The following is a 17,593-nucleotide window of genomic DNA, read 5'->3' on the forward strand; positions in this document are numbered from 1 at the left end:
CAAGACAGTTTTTAAAGGTCTCCATCTTTTCTAGTTGTTTTCTTGACACTGCTCTTCCTATAAGGTACCCTAAATACTTAGACTCCACTCTAATCAGTTTATCTGTATTAGCAATCATAGCCAAGCCTGTCTACCTTACAGATTCTAAGGCAGCATCTGACTAGTAAATTGAGATTCCCAGGCCTCTGGAATGGAAGATTGCATTATTAAGGTTGGCTATAGCCAGTAGAGTGATTAGGGTGGCGTGAGAGGGACAGCTTCCCTGGGCACAAAGTTTTGGAGAAGAGTAATCAGCCAATCCTGCTGTCTAATGCAATACCAACATTAGCAAGCAGTTGCTACAGTTTAAAAAATAAGCAAGCAGTTTAAAACATACAAAACCATCTTTTTTTAACTAAAACCTAATCACTGTAGCACTCCATGCAGGCAGGATATAAACTGTAGAAACTGTTTGCTACATTTGCTATAGTTTATAAGAAGGATTTTTTTAACTAAAACCCATTACAGTTTATACTCTACCTGCCAGAGCACTACAGCGCTCAGGTTTTAGTTTAAAAAAGAGGTTGTTTCTACACTTTAAAACTATAGCAAACTGCTTGCAACAAAATAGTTAGCAGCTGCTATAGTTTAGACCTCACATGGAGCATCACAGTGCTCATATTTGAATGCAATGGAGGAGGGTTAGGGGCAGGGCACAGAAACAGGACCTGAATGGCTGGTAAGGAAAGAAGATGCATGTGTTTTGCATGTGGCCACCTGGCTACAAGAAATATCTTTTTTTTTTGCTTAAATGAAAGAGCAGAGGGATATGGATCTGTAATAAGCTGATCACCACAATACAGCAATCAGCTTAATACAGTACAGTGCTTTTTTTTTTTTATTGCTCTTCACTTGATGAGCTGAGGGAGTAGGGTGCTGGTTCTTGGTACTGGCAAAGGGTGCAGATTGATCCAGTTAAACATCTGGTTACAGTATACTGGGAATTTGGCTTCAGTATTTTATACACTGACAACTGAAAAGTACCCGGTGTTCCATGTAAGATACATGGTAAGACTGTATACAGCAATAGTCCCATCATCAGCTAAAAAAGATGTTTTGTCTTTGCTAGAGTCAATGAGTTGCATCTGTCAATACCAATTGTCAAGACTAATGTTATCAAGTCACTGTTTTTTGGTTAGGTTCTTTATTAGTTCATTAATACTGAGCATTGGATTGATATCAAGCTTCAAAATGCATTCAGTTTTGTTAAAGTCATTACAGAATCTTATAATTCCATCAGGGTTATGGAACAGCACTGCTGGGCTGCTTTAGCCACTCTGTGACTCCTCTGTCATATCTAACTGTATCATTTTTTGACTACATCTCTTACTAACCTGCTTTTGCGACTCAGACAATTTCTATGGTCTGTGCTTAAATTTCATTCCAGATGACATCTGTATGTTATGCTCTATTAATTTAGCTTTCCATGGCATCCTTATTTCTAAACAGAATTTATTTTACTTCACACTTTTGTAATTTTGACTAGAATTCATGTATCTATGCTTTGTGATGTGACTTCCTGGTCTCTCCTGTGGGAACGTCATCTTGGAAACTATCTGTAGAATTATTTCCTTCCTTCCATATCTTCAGTACGTTAATGGGATAAATGTGTTCTACCTTTCTCTTTAATGGCTATCTATCTTTATAATTTACTGCATTTATTCTATCATGTTAAATGGCAAATGCCATTTAGACAAAAATCTGTTTTGTGTACCATGCAGTTATACCTGGTCTACTGGTTTAAATTTAAAAAAATCTGTGAATGATATACTGATGACTTTAACTGCTTAAATTTAAATCATTGACAAAATGTTTGTAATACAATGGACATAAAGCTAGTGTCTTGGTTAGTAAATATCTCCTTAGTATTTGCTTACATAGCAGCACTGCTTCTAGAAAATTGTAGGATATGCTCATACCCTTGCTGGATTTTATTAATAGTCTCACAATGTGCCTCATAATATCTTCAAATGACACTTCTATAATAGAAAGCAGGATGTCAGGACTTTTAAATCCAAAATAGTGTACAGTTCTCTGACATTCTGGACAAAAAGCACAGAAATTCTCTGTCTTTTTCATTGTGCCTAGCTAGTAATCTGGCTAATATACTTCCTTTAGTATTGTCCATCTCCAGGTTACTTCCTAACTGGGCTAGCTTCATCACTAGTGTCCTACATGGTTTTGACACTAGCACCTAATGCATAAGTGTTCCTCTCCTTCTTTACTTATGTATATAACGGGCAATTTTTTAGCTCAAAATAACAGTATGGAGTTATGGAGACATTTTGTTTTATCTTCACATTATGACTTTTTAAAGTTTATGTGGATTACTTAGAAACCCACTAACTCGGGATTACTTTCTTCAGCATCTTGCTTACCTTTCTATATTCATTTTCAAAGAAACCCATAACAGGTTTGCATACATGGGGGCAAATGCTGACCCCATGGATGCTCCCTGTAGCTGTTTAAATAATGTACCATTAAGTTAAAAAAAATAGTTCTTTAAACAAAAATCTACTAACTCAGTAATATAACTAGACATAGGGCTATCACCTAAAAAATAACATAATGCTTCCAAACCAAAGTTATGCTGTATACTAGTATATAAGCTAGATATATTGCGGGCCGGATTCACGAAGGCTTGCACGGAGTCTAAGACTAGAGTAAGACTCCATGCAGCCAACATGTCTGCCGAGCGATCCAGGAACAGCCGACAGGGGTGTGCAAGAGTGCTCTTAAAACGACTCTTGCATGGACAGGGTTAGTTTATGCAAATTACCTCATTTGCTGCTGAAAGCTATGCAAATGGGGTAAATTTGCGATCCAGGAAGCACTAACCTGTCCGAGCAAGAGTAGTGTTATTTGCAGAAATGTACTCGATTGGCAACTGAGTACCGTTCTGCAAATAACAAAACGGAGCCATGACAGCTCCAAATAAAGGATGCATCCAGTTGAGGAAGCATGCCAATGGCCAAATATACGGCCATTGGCATTTTTTTCTGTTGCAAAATAAAAAAAATATTTTTTTTCCTCGATCTCCAATGTTTAAGCGTAGCTCAGCGCCGTGCAAACGTGCTGCGCTCTAAAAACCAGAAAAACAAAAAATAAAAGCCACAAATAGGGATTTTATTCAAAATATTCATCTGCCATGCAAGTGAATGGCAGGCTGAAGACAACATGGAAACTGAGTAGAGGTTGCTAAGGGGGGAAGCTCAGTCTGAGAGATGTAACCAAGCATTAGTAGGCAATCCTATGCAAATGAGAATAAGGATAGTGAATCCCAATTTTTCCTGCTATGTGAACCATGTCCCTAGAGTGTAAGAGTAGGATAAGGGGAGTAACAGAGTAGAAGACGGGTGACATCATGAGGGGGTATGTATCAAAAAGACTGTAAGCTGATTGGAGCAGCATGGCATGTGTTTGCTGTGAGTTACTCAGGACTAAAAGAGGTGTATCTACAGTTGTCTAAACTGAAATACAGAAACTGAAGGTGCACACTGTGGCTATCACTGAAGTTTCTTGCAAAGCTACTTACATTGTGTGCACACGTGTGCATGTGTGTAAACCCATCTAAGCCTGTGTGCGCGGGTGTGCGCCCATGTAAGCCTGTGTTAGGCCATCTAAGAATGTATACACAAATGTGCACCCACCTAAGCCTGTGTAAGTTTGTGTAAGCCTGTGTGCACGTGTGTGCGCTCATGTGTGCGTGTTTGCACTTGTTTGCACGGCGCTGCCCCCTGTGGAAACAGAAAGGGAAAAGGAAGGAAAAGAAGTAGTAGGAAGTTAACCAAAGAGAACTAGCAGAGCTGCCAGGTGAAATCAATCAGAATCAGCCAATTACACAGGCAGTACAGTAGCCCAGCCCAGCACCTAAAACTCTGCAAACAACATTCCCCCATGTTTTTTTCAGAAACACTGCAACACTGCAGTCAACAAAGAGAAGTGAAAACTTAAAAAGCTTAAACTGAGACATAAAAATGTTAGGGGCTGCCATTGCTGTTATAAGGCAACATGTGCAAGATGCTGTGGGTGGTGCCATTGCGAATGCTGCTGAGCAACCCACAGTGAGGAGACGGAGAAGAGTGTACAGGCCCAGGGTAACCTACCAGGGGCTACATGAGCTGGAGATAGTGGAGCGCTATAGAGTGGACAGAGAGCTCCTGCAGCAAATTGTTAAGCTGTGCAGGCCACGCCTCACACACAGATTCGAGGGGAACCCATCCCAGTGGAAACCAAGGTATGTGTTGGCCTAAGAATACTAGCAACAGGTACCTTCCAGAGACCAGCTGGTGATATGATGGGGATTTCACAGGCATCAGCATCAAGGGTACTGCACCAGTTCCTGAATGCCATGTCAGCACATGTTGGTGATCATGTATATTTCTTCAATTCCCGTGAGGTATTGGCCAGCAATATGCGTCTCTTCTAGCAAATAGCGGAATACCCTGAGGCAGTGGGTGCAATTGACTGCACGCACATACACATCAAAGCACCAGCTGGTGAGCGAGGTAGGGCTTACATCAACCGCAAGGGCTTCCACTCCATCAACTGCCAGGTCGTGTGTGATGCCCAGGGCATAATACTGAATGTGTGTGCTGGCTGCCCTGGAAGCTACTACGATTCCCATATCTGGCATCTGTCACAGCTGTACCAGACATTTGCAAATGGGGACATCCCTGACGGTCACTTAGTGGGGGATGCTGGATACGCACTGGAGCCGTGGCTGATGACACCCATCAGAAATGCACACACACCTGAACAAGAACTCCATAATGAGGCACACGCACAAACACGAAATGTAATCGAGCATGTGTTTGGGATGCTCAAGTCATGGTTCCGGTGCCTGGACACATCTGGTGGAGCCTTGCAGTACTCACCAACTACATGTACCCAAATTGTCATGGTATGTGCCATGCTACACAATATGATTCTGTGAAAGCAGCTGCAGCAGGAACAGCATGGGGCAGGGCCAAACAGCCCCTCAGCATTGCCAAGGCCTGCACAGGCACAGCATGACTCGGAGAAGGAACAACCTGAGCCTGCCCCAGTAGGCAGAAGGAGGTGTGCCCAGTATGCCTTGGCCTTGGCAAAGAGGCAACACATAGCACATACACTGGCTCAGTAGGAACCCTGGAAATGATACCTCTCTCTGAGTCGCACATAAAAATAAAAGGGGATGCCTAACTTGACACTACCTGTTTCCAAACATGTATAAGGAGTGTAGTATGTGCATCCGACATAGGCAGCCCTGCAGCACCACCTGAGGCATGATTGCCATGTTTTAAGCAATATAAAGCAGTGCTAAGCAGCTTTTACCAATATCTAGTATATGTAAACAAAATTGCTCATGCAATGTTGGCCAAGGTCAGGCAAGGTAAAGTCAGTTAAACATGCTCATATCTGCTTTACTGTTCCTTAAGCAGTCTAGTCTGGCCAGCATGAAAATAAAAAGCAGTAACAGGGCTTGAACCCAGGATACAGTGCACTATAGTTACAGTACTGAACCACTAAGCCATGATAGCATTACAGTGGCACAGACACAGCAGGACAATTGTACACTAATGCAAACACAAAGCAATGCTGTTTCATGCCCCTAATGAGGCAAATGGGTAACCTCACCCACACGCCTATGCAGACAGAGAGCATCAGGCCAGGCATTGTGATGTGGGTTGTCTAGGCTATGAAGTCGCAATTTAATATATGTGACAATGGACGCTAAGATCTGTACTACAGTAGTATGCCTCAAGCCAATACGATAGGCAACAGTACAGACTGTAATGGTGTCCTGTACATAGCAGTGCAGGCACAGCAAATGTGTATAAGTGTCAGGTGAAACCCACATCCAATGTACACCCACAGTAACAATCCGGTGTGCCTATGGGTAGAAATGTACAAAGAATAGCTGTCCCCCCTGTATGCAGAAATGTTGTTAGGTCTATGCAAAGTGTCTCATGGAAGCCCTGCAGGCACAGCATGATCCCTGTTGATCTATGACACAAAGGTGAGCCCTGCTGTAAAAATACACCTTGATTTACCATACACATATAGTATAAATGTGTATACTGTGCATGCTCACACACTCCAACAAATGTAGTGGATTTCATTCAGCATCACACTGAAAGGTCATTCTGGGCATGCTCACACACTTAGGCTAAATACGGATGTGATAATAAGAGATCTATGGACAAATGTGTATAGTCATCTCTACTTCCAGAAACACATTCAGAAAGTGGTCTGAAAATCCTGCTATGTGTTCACACACACTGCCAAGATCTGTGCATGCAGGTCAAAGGAGGTTGCCACTACTCAGCAGTCATCAGACCTGTCAGAGATTACCACAACACACTTGCGATGAATCTGACTAGGCACGTTCAGCAGCTAGAAAGACCACTGAAGTACCTTAACAAGAGGATTACTGGCCTCAAATAGTTGCCCCATGCAACAAGAATGAATGTAACCCAAGCTGTACTCTGTTGCATACTGTCTACGCAGGAGATATCTGCCCAACAGACAGGTCCATGCCATGGTTGCACTCAGATCTGTTCTGAGTTACAGCTCAATGGCACTAAATGTACAGAGCCAACTGATATTGGCAACATCCTGGCAGATAGGATCAGTGTTAACTTTACCCCCCTCTCACACATGTCTATAATGGAAGACTGCAAAGTTGTTGTCATCACAGCTGCACATGTAAAAAACACTCTCTAAAGCCAGTATCACAGCAGCCATGGGACTAGATAACTTCCCAGGCTGTGTAGTATCTACTTCCCTGAAGTAAACATTAACATGGAAGTTCTGTGGCTACTGAAGTTTCCAGAGGACTGCAAACTAGGAGCCATCATTGTAAACACTAAATATGTCGACATCCTACAAAAGAGCCTCACTGAGACAGATGGCTGTTGTCCAAGCCATGGGCTGTAGCTCAATGCCAAAAGGTGCATTATCATCACCTTTGTTAAAATCTCTGTAACCAAGAACTACAGCATAGGTGGTAGTATACCTCACACTGTAAGTGTGACAAGAGACCCTGGGTCACAGGTGGACAGTGGATACAACTGTGATAAGCACATTCCCACAGTAGTCAGGAAACCCTCTTATGTGGCACACCTCATCACAAAATGTGTCTCATGCAGAATAAAAGAGGACATTGTTCCCCTCTACTCACCACTCACTAGAACTATAAAAGAGTACAATGCCACTGTTGCTATGTACCTCACAAGACAACTACAACAACTGGAAAGCCAGCACCAATACCTCACAAAGAGCATTAGTGGCCTGAAATACATGCCATACACAGATCATCGCAAAATGCTCCATCCGTACTCCCTTGTATATCGCCTACTCAGAGGTGTTCACTGCCTAACATACAAAGCTATGTCAAACATAGAGCTTCTGGATATGATCCATGTAAAACACTCACAATCACTCTGACCTTTGGACCCAAAACCATGAGTGAAATACAAAAGGAAGGGATGTAGCCATTTACCTTATGGATATCCACACCTTCAGGTTACTGGCACAGCATGAGGCCTTGGAGACCATGCAAGTGCAACTGATATTGGGCAAAGCTGCCCATCAGATTGTAGCCTGCTATAGATCATGTACCTTGTCTCAGGAACCTCACTCAGTATTCCGGAGAACAATGGCAAATATAAAGGTCCTATCAAACACCATTATATGAGGAGATTACAACTACACAAACATTGAGTGTGTGAATTACTCGTATACAACGTCCTTTGCCCAATGTGTCCTACAGTTAAGAAACTCTAACACCCTGGAACAGCTGGACAGCATGCCCACTACAGGTGACAACATACTGGACATGATCATCACCAACATGGGGTACCAGTATTCCACAACATAGATAACCCCCTCGCTGGGAATATCAGATCATGAAGTAATCACACTGGACATTCACATCCTGCCCCCACACCCAGTCAATGAAACCACTGTGAAGACATTTGCAAAAGCAAACTGCACACTTCCCAAGACCAATGTGGAAAGTCCCGAAGACCTCTTGCTATAGGATAATGGTATGCAATCTGCAGAAACATTTACAAGTGCATCCTATGAGCATCTACAGGGATGCATGGGATGAGACATCACAAATAAAACCAAGATGCACTCCTCAAAAAATAGGACAACAAGCAGGTATTTGTTGTCCATAAATAAGCTAGACAAGAGAAGGAGGAAACTAACACATGATAGATCCAACTTCACTGAAGGAAAGGTATCACTAATCATTATCAGGAAGAAACAATGATAGCTCATAAAATAATCCAAGGATGGTTTCTAAAGACAAATAGCCAAGGAATGTAAGAATAACAACCACAAAGCCTTCGGTAGCTATACCAGTCATGTAGGTGTCAACTTCCAAATATGCTGTCAGCTACTGAAAAAAGGAATGAAATACACCAAACCAACTTTCATTGCCCACATCCAGGGGGACAAGATCAGTGTAAACTCCCCCCATCACCCCCAAAAGAGCCTGTGGTCATCACAGACAGATGCAGAGACCCAGACGTCATGGACATGCAGGTAAAGACAGCCCTCACCAAAGCTAAGAACATAGCATCAATGTGACTGTATGTTGTCCCAGGCTGTGTCTTACACTAGGCCCATAAGGAACTACACACTCACCTACATTCACTGTCCAGACTTAACCATACCACAGGCTATGTACCCAAAGAATGGCATACACTTACAGTCATCCAGCTCCACAAAGGGTGTGCCAAAACAGAACCTAGAAACCATTGCCCAATATGTCTACTCAGCCGGGTCTACAGAGCTATTGAGCCAATTGTCATGGAACCCATACACTGAGACACTGGAGATCTCCAGACACTGGACTCTACACAACTTCACCTTGTTAAAGGCAGAGCCTGGCTCCCAAACCTAGTTGAGTTATTTAAAACAGTTACCATGAACATAGATGGAGGTGAAAGTAGTCCACACAGCCCACCTGGTCCTCACTAAGGGCTTACTACACCATTCCCCACACTGTCATCATGGACAAGTGTACCAGCTTGAACATTAACAGCTATGTCACAGGATGGGTGGCCAAGTGGCTCACAGATCAAACACACATGTTCATAGTTGCGGGTGCCATGTCCAACTCTAAGCCAGTCACAAATGGCATCACACAGGTCTTGGTCCTGGGACCCCACCTGTTCAGTAGATACTGCTCAGAGGTACAGGGAAGCACGGCAGGTGTATGACTCAACAGGTTTGCAGATGAATGGTAACTGTGGTCCATAATCGACTGTACAGCTGACACAGACATCCTCCAGAAGTGTCTTACAGAGACAGATACCTGGTGTCAAAACAATGCCCTCAAGCTGAATGGCAAAGAATGCATAGTCATCCTCTTTGGGTAAAACAAAGTGCACACAAATTACCACATAGGTGGTAATCCAGCATGTACGGAGAAAGTCATTATGACCCTGGGGACACAGGTAGATAGTAAACTCACCTTTGATGATCGCATGCCCAAAGTGTTTAGACATTCCTTCAATGTAGCCCATCTAATGTCACCTAATGTAACCCACTTCGTATAGTCTGATGATGTCACCATCCTACAAATATACCCGTGGAAAGGGTAAGTCCCAGTAATGTGTATAGCATGTCATGTTAATGCGTACTCCTCTAGTATCATGAAGTAGTTAGGTAAGGGTTTGAATCATGCATTGGACAACTGTGTTTGTGTGTGGTCTCCTTGGGAAGGTGCAACATTTTAGGAGAGTAGTAAGAGACCTCAAAAGCAGTAAACTAACCTTTGTCAAGTCTGATGATGTCACCATCCTACAAATATACCTGTGGAAAAGGCAACTCCCACTAATGTGTCTAGCACATCGTGTTAATGTGTACTCCTGTAGTACCATGAAGTAGTTAGGTAGGGGGTTGAATCCTGCACTGGACAAGTATGTGTATGCGTTTGTGTGTTGTCTCCTTGGGAAGGAGCAACATTTTAGGAGAGTAGTAAGACACCTCAAAAGCGGTAAACTAACCTTTGTCAAGTCTGATGATGTCACCATCCTACAAATATAGCTGTGGAAAAAAGAACTCCCAGTAATGTGTATAGTGTGTCATGTTAATACATACTCCTGTAGTATCATGAAGTAGTTAGGTACGGGTTTGAATCCTGCACTGGACAAGTGTGTGTGTGTTTGTGTGTTGTCTCCTTGGAAAGGAGCAACATTTTAGGAGAGTAGTAAGAAACCTCAAAAGTGGTAAACTAACCTTTGCCAAGTCTGATGATGTCACCATCCTACAAATATCCCTGTGGAAAAGAGAGCTCCCAATAATGGGCATAGTGTGTCATGTTAATGCGTACTCCTCTAGTATCATGAAGTAGTGAGGTAGGGGTTTGAATCCTGCACTTGGTGAGTGTGTATGTGTGTGACACTGTTGGTCAATGTGTTGTAGATTTTGCTTTTACCACTGTATGACATATCAGTATGCATTGCACATGTGAGCTAGCTGTGTGGCAAATACATATCCTTACATGTTACCTCAATGAATGCATGTGTGGGAACCCTGCTTTCTCCAAGAACACAGCTGTCATCCTTGCCAGAATGTGCTGCTGCTTCCCAGACCTTAGGTCACATCTGTATGCTTGTGACAAGCCCAGCCACTGCAGTGATCCCTGGCCTAGGTCATCTGTGTCACACAAAGTCATTACGGTTCCTATTGGAATGTGTGAGTGAGGGTCTATATCCGAGGTATATGTCAGACCTGCTCAAACGCAGCAAAGTCTGTCAATGATGACTATTCATAACAGGTGTAGAACAACCTATGTGGATATGCATGCAGACCCCTCATTGCTTATGAGATCCACCAAGGGATTCCAAAATACCTTTGGAAATGTGATTAACAAAGGAGAGATGACATAACACTTGGTTGCATGTACACATCGGTACCTGTTCATCATGTTGGTGGCTACTACCTATGTGGTACTGTGGGGATAATATGTTCCGTAAAGGTGGATTACTTTGCTTAGTTTGGCTTATAGCTTTACATCATGGGTTTGACAACAGGCATCTGTCTGTATGATACCCTTGTGGAGGATGTGTTTGTCATCTGGAGAATGCATTATAGGCCACAGTATGCATTACCAGACGTGGACGGACATATCCCTACTGTGATTGCTTGTAGCCAAGAGAGCTATATGCCAAACAGGAGTGGTCACAGTAATGGGTGCAGGTGAATACCAGTGGTTACTGGCATTGTATTGTACCTGAAGGATTCAAATGTTGCTGTGTGTCCTACATCTGTGCGTCGGTTGTCAAGACATCATCTAACGATTGGTTATGGTCAGGCTGTTGAAGTGATGTATACTACCAGAATGCAAAACAATGACAGATAGTAACAGTATCACCCACAGCACAGTGTCAAACCATGTCATACACACATGTGTAGTCAGGTTCCGGAATGTGTGTAGTACAATGCATACTGGCCACCAATAGAAACTATGGAGTGTTACTGTGTAATACAGAGCACGTCACCCTGGCCATGTGTCCACTATGCACGTACATGCAGACAGTGCACCTCCACCATGTTCACAACTGTACACCTGCAAATCTGTGCTACACACATCCCACACATACTGACCACTCTCTAACACATGCTGCCAATACTGCACACATCAGCCAAGTGGCATGTGGCCGGACAATACACAATTGGAACCAACACTGGTGTAAACAACACTACAATGACAATCATAGCTTTAATGCATCATGCCTGCTCAGCTACACCTTCAAGCATATCATTACACCCTACTGCTGACAACATGCTAACATTGCTATACTGCTATAGACACCCTGTGCATCAGCACCATGGTAGCCTGTTCCTGCATCGATGTTACAGATGACAGGAGGCAGCACAGGTTTCATCATATGCACAGGGTGTGTTGTTGGTTTGCCAGAGGCCTACAGTGAGCCATCCAATTGACGTGTGTGTGTGTGTGTGTGTGTGTGTGTGTGTGTGTGTGTGTGTGTGTGTGTGTGTGTGTGTGTGTGTGTGTGTGTGTGTGTGTGTGTGTGTGGCAAGAATACTGGAATAGGCCAATGTTGTTGTAATGTGTGTGGGTATGTGTTAGCCCTAGGTGTCTGGAGTATGTCTGTGTGTCTGCATGCACACAGTTCCACCATGTGGCTGCCATATATGAGTATTTGTGGGATAGCCACAGACTTTACCTGTGAGTCTTTACAGATCACCGTCTCTGGCCATGGATATGGTACCTGTGCCTGGCAGGGGTGCTACTGACACTATCAGGTACTAAGCCAGACTGGGTACTATCCCCAGAGGTAGATGGATGTACACTGGACACAGGTCCCTGCTGGGACTGTCCAAAGCCATGTGCACGTGGTCTTTTAGGATGTTCTATGGACAGCCCACCCCCAACATTGCTGGGGCTTTTACTGGCACTACGGGAGTGGCTGTGGCTTGAGGGACGTCCACTGCAACTGCCAGCTGCTGATGTTGCTGGCATACGTCCACGTTGACGTCTCAACTGTCCCGCACTGTTCTGACACATGAACATGACATTGTGGAGGATATCTAATGTCTCACCCCAATGTCTATCAGTATCCTCGGTGTAATGATGGATGGCACCTGCTAGGTCATGGATACTGTCAAGGATGGTGGTGTTATGTGCCCTCTTTGCCCTTAGTCCCTGTCTGGCGTACAGTTCCCTATGTGCCTGTGCCTCCATGAGCGCCTGGAATATGCATGACATTGTCAGACCTGTGGCACATCTGCCAGTGGCATGATGAGCAGCAGTGCTTGTACAAGAACCCCTGGACATCTGCCTATGTGGTACCCTTCCAGACATCTGGTTATGGCTGCTGTGTTGGGATGCATGTACCATGGATACCACACTGTCCTGGTCAATGCCAACTGTATGCTGTCCCTCAGCTATGGGTATTAGTGATGGATGTATTGGCAGTATGACTGTATGCATGTATGGGGTGGACAGCTGTGTACTGTCGATTGGTGGCCCAAAGACAGACCCTGGCAAACACTCCTGTGCCTCAACACATCTATCTTCATTATCGCTATGTGGCTCAGTGACATCAGTTTCCCTGCTGCAGTGAACCAGTCCTAACACAGCACCTGTGGGAGGAAGACAGGAAACACACTTTACAACCTGTACATGATGTCGGCACACATGCAAACATGCACTCATGCACACACGAACACATGCACACATGAATACATGAACACAGGAACACATGCACACATGAACACATGCACACATGAACACAGGAACACATGTACACATGCACACAAATGCACTCCTCACTACAGCAGATACCCACACACACCACCAGCAATCTAAAACATACTCAATAGTGGTAGAAGGTGGGTTACAGTATCACAAGACAGTCATATCACACATGTCAGCATGCAGAAAAGTTGTTGCTCAAGATCATGCAGTGCGAGTGTAGACAGCCCTTGTTAATAACAGTATACATGGCTTTGATGCATGTGTGTTGTTGTTCAGTGATTGGCCTCACCCTAGAATGCAATGTGTACATGGACACAATATTGCTGTGCAAGTATTAAAAGGTCTGCAATTTCCTGTGCACCATCACTCACAGGTATACATACCATGGCTGGATGTGTATTTGTGTGTTACATAGATATCAATTTCTGATTACAGTGTCTGTGTCTGTAGCAGATAATTCTGGACACAAATTTAGCACATGAAAGCTATGTATACACACAGTATGAGTGGTGCATGTATACGTGATGGAATACCATTGCTCAACATGGCCATTGTACAGTGGTTATGGTGAGTGTAGGACATATTGTGGAAATGCCAGTGCCAGCCATGACATGGCATGCTACAACATGACTGCAACATTAAACAACACACATACCCAATGACATCAGTTTCCCTGCTGTAGTGATACTATACACTCAATAGCATTACAAGACATATATGTGTCACTTTGTACAAATGGTGATTGCTATGCATATTGTGTATAGGTGCATATGTTTGCACACACACAACATTGAGGTGCATAGCAATGACTGCTATGTGTAGTAGTGTGGTCACTGTAACTGGATGGGGTGTAGTACCATGAGCCATCATCATCATGCATCATGTGGTCACTCATTTCCTGAACTGCAGTACCATGGCTACATTCACAATTACACAGCCACTTGTTACATGGGTTTGTAAGGTGCCCAATAGGGAGTATTACCTAACATGAATGTGTTATGTGTTGAAGAGTGTCGCACAGCCCCATGATAGGCCTCTACCCCTCAGGTATATTATGTGTGCTGTGTGGATGACATGTGGGATACTGAAGTGTGACCTTACAGCGGGGTGTCTGGATACGCCATGTGTAGCATGTTAAGGTGTACTGCATATGACAAAGCTGTGTATGTTGTGTACATGTGTATCAACTATGCCTATCCAATGTCCAGTACGGTGTTGCCACAATTGTGTGTGATGCTGTGTGTATTGCATGTGATTGAGGCAGCTACTAACATTACTGAGATGTACATAGTCTCACAGCAAACATGCACAGCATGCATTATGCGTAGGTGTGTTACGTGTACATGGCGTACACCTCACCTATGACATGCACATTTCATTAGCAATATTAAATTTATAACACACTCACATGCATCGACCGGCTGCCTTGCTGTCACACCAGAGGGACCTACAAGAATATGAGACAGTTTGTCAGTGGCCACAACTGTGGCATTGCTACTGTGAGTTTGCTAAACTACAGTAGTACAACAGTTAACAGTCACAGGCATACAGATTATATTCCAAATATCAGTATTGCACAACACTAGGCAGTACAACTGCTAAACACATGGTACACATCTCACATATGCATAATCTACCAATACAGGTAACAGTAGTCTACAGATGGGGCATGTTACCTGCACGCTCCATGTCAACATACTGGGTGGCTCCGGCCTCCATGATGACACATGTATGTTGCTGTTCCTGTTGTTGGCCAGGAGCCACCATGCTTATGAGCAGCTCCTCCACTCTGGTGAGGGGGGATGAATGGTTACCCCACCACCTGTGGCAAGCTGTTGTCTACGGATATCAGACGCACGCCACTGGACATGTCTAATTAAATCACTGCAGTGATGGCGTACCTGCTCATATGTCCGGTTATGCATGCCTATGTCATTTACCCAACGAACAAGATCTTGCCACAGTGCAGTCCACTCATGCTGGTCCTGGCTGGTTCTAGAGAACAGCAGGGTGTAGTGCTGCACCAGGCTGCTGTGTATTTTCTGTTCCTCTGCATTTGTATAACACGGGTTGTGTTGGTGGGCCATGCTCCTGGAAGACAATTAAACAATATGTGTGAGCAAGTCATGTGGCACACTTAACATTCCAAAGTGCAGATATCAATTAACTGCCATATATAGCATCCGATTGGTTGTCAGAGGATACACATGTTCAATACCACATATTAGTGCTCAGGCCACAACTGGATGACAGTGCCTCGCACGCTCTATATATCAAACCATGTTCTGCACAGCAGCAAAGAGAAGCCAGTATGTAAGACTATACACCAGTACATGGCACACTGTATGTGACACAATGCACCACCTAGCCAGAGGATGTATATATCAAGCTAATGCAGAAATAAAGATGTCATCCATTGCAATGAATGTAAAGTACAGTTACAGTATTACCAGTATACCACCCTAGTCATTGATGCCAAACCCCTGCCTAACATATGTGCACAGTTGTTAATATAGGAGGCATACTGCTGTACTAGACTATACATGTTGCTAGATACACATGTATATCCTGTAACACACATATGATTGAGGGCATGGTACAGGCATAATTACACACACATCAGACATACATACAACACACAAATGTATGCCAACCCAGATGAGCTTTACCTGTGTACCATACAGTACTGTGTGTCACTACTTACATAACCTTATGCCTGAGGTATGTAATCTGTGAGGACTACAGGGAACACACAAAACAGTGTTTCCAAGCAATGTGAACATACCACCATACTGTACTGTTTAGGCCTACAGCTTCAGGTAGTACTAAAGTTCATATGGGAGTTGGATTCACCAGCAGTTCCACTCACTAAGCATACATGTATTACTTTAGCCTACAATGGGACACCACAGTCGACAGCAAGGGACTATGTCACACCGTATGCCACACTACTTTTTCTGTCTAGCAATAGCATACACATCTTTTGCTGGGATCACAGCTAGGACACAAACTACCATGACAGAAACAATTTCACACTAAGCTATCACACCTTTACAGACCTTGTACACATTCACCAACACATTCACCATCACACTCTGTCAACCTCACATAGCAATTATTGTACTAAGTACATGTGTGTGTGCATTGTGTCATAGGTAGGTAATACGCTATTGGCCCTAGGGCCTACAGCAGCCTAGCCATACACTACCCTGGCCCTTGACACACATGTAATTTAATTTCCCTTGCCCCTGTCAACCAGGGCCACAGAGGTGATTCCCGGGGTATATTTCCTATCTCCCAACCAATCATCAGGAGTATTTATGACAACTGCTAATGAAGAGCTTTGTTTGCTATTGATAGGTGGTTTGTTCCAGAATATGGCATGTCTCTGAGATAGGAATCTATCCCTCCAGCATGTGCTGTTTAGTGATCTGACAAGGTTTAGGGCCCTAGAGCATGTATCTCGGAGGGATTGTAATATGTTTACGTGGAGGATGTCCAACAGCTATGGGTGTGACATAGCTCTGTATGTTAGGCAGAGGTCACCTCTGGGTAGGCGGTATGCAACACAGTCTAGCTGTGGTTTTGTGAGTCAGTCTGCATAGGGCATCTGTTTGATGCTGGTATTACTCTTTGTGAGGTATGTCTGTGGCCTTTCCAATTGCTGTCATTGTCATGTGAGGTACATGCCACATGGGGCATTGTACTCTATAATAGGTTTTAAGTGTGATGAGTAGAGGGGAACACTGACCTATATTCCCCTAGATGACACACCTTTTGTGATGACGTGTACCATGTAGACAGAGTACATGACTAGTGTGGCACTGTGATTATCAAAGGGGAGGCTACTGTCCACCTGTGTCCCATGTTCCCTTATCACACCTTCGGTGTTAGGTAGACTACCACCTATGTGGTAGTTAATGGGTACAGTGTTTTGGCAAGAAGGGATGGCACTGCAGTGTCAACACTGAGCTTAAGTCCATGCCTTGGTCACCAGGCACCTGTCGCAGTAAGTATGACCCCGTGTCTCTCTCTCTCTCCCTCTCTCTATATATATATATATATATATATATATATATATATATATATCAATTATGCGACAGTTGTGAGATATACAGTTATGTAATAATATTGCACAGTGTTGTGCAGAATGGATTGAAGGTGTCCTCAGCCCATGTAGCTTTAGCAGGCCTCACTGGCTGCAACACTGCAACACTGACAAATCATACCCACAGCGTTTAACTACCACATGTCAGATACCAGCACTGCATGCTGTTTTCTTTGCCACACACTACAACCTACATAGAAATATGCACATAACAACCT

The sequence above is a fragment of the Protopterus annectens genome, chromosome 9.part0 (assembly GCF_019279795.1).
Source record: "Protopterus annectens isolate FY-2018-M chromosome 9.part0, PAN1.0, whole genome shotgun sequence".
NCBI classification, from domain to species: domain Eukaryota; kingdom Metazoa; phylum Chordata; order Ceratodontiformes; family Protopteridae; genus Protopterus; species Protopterus annectens.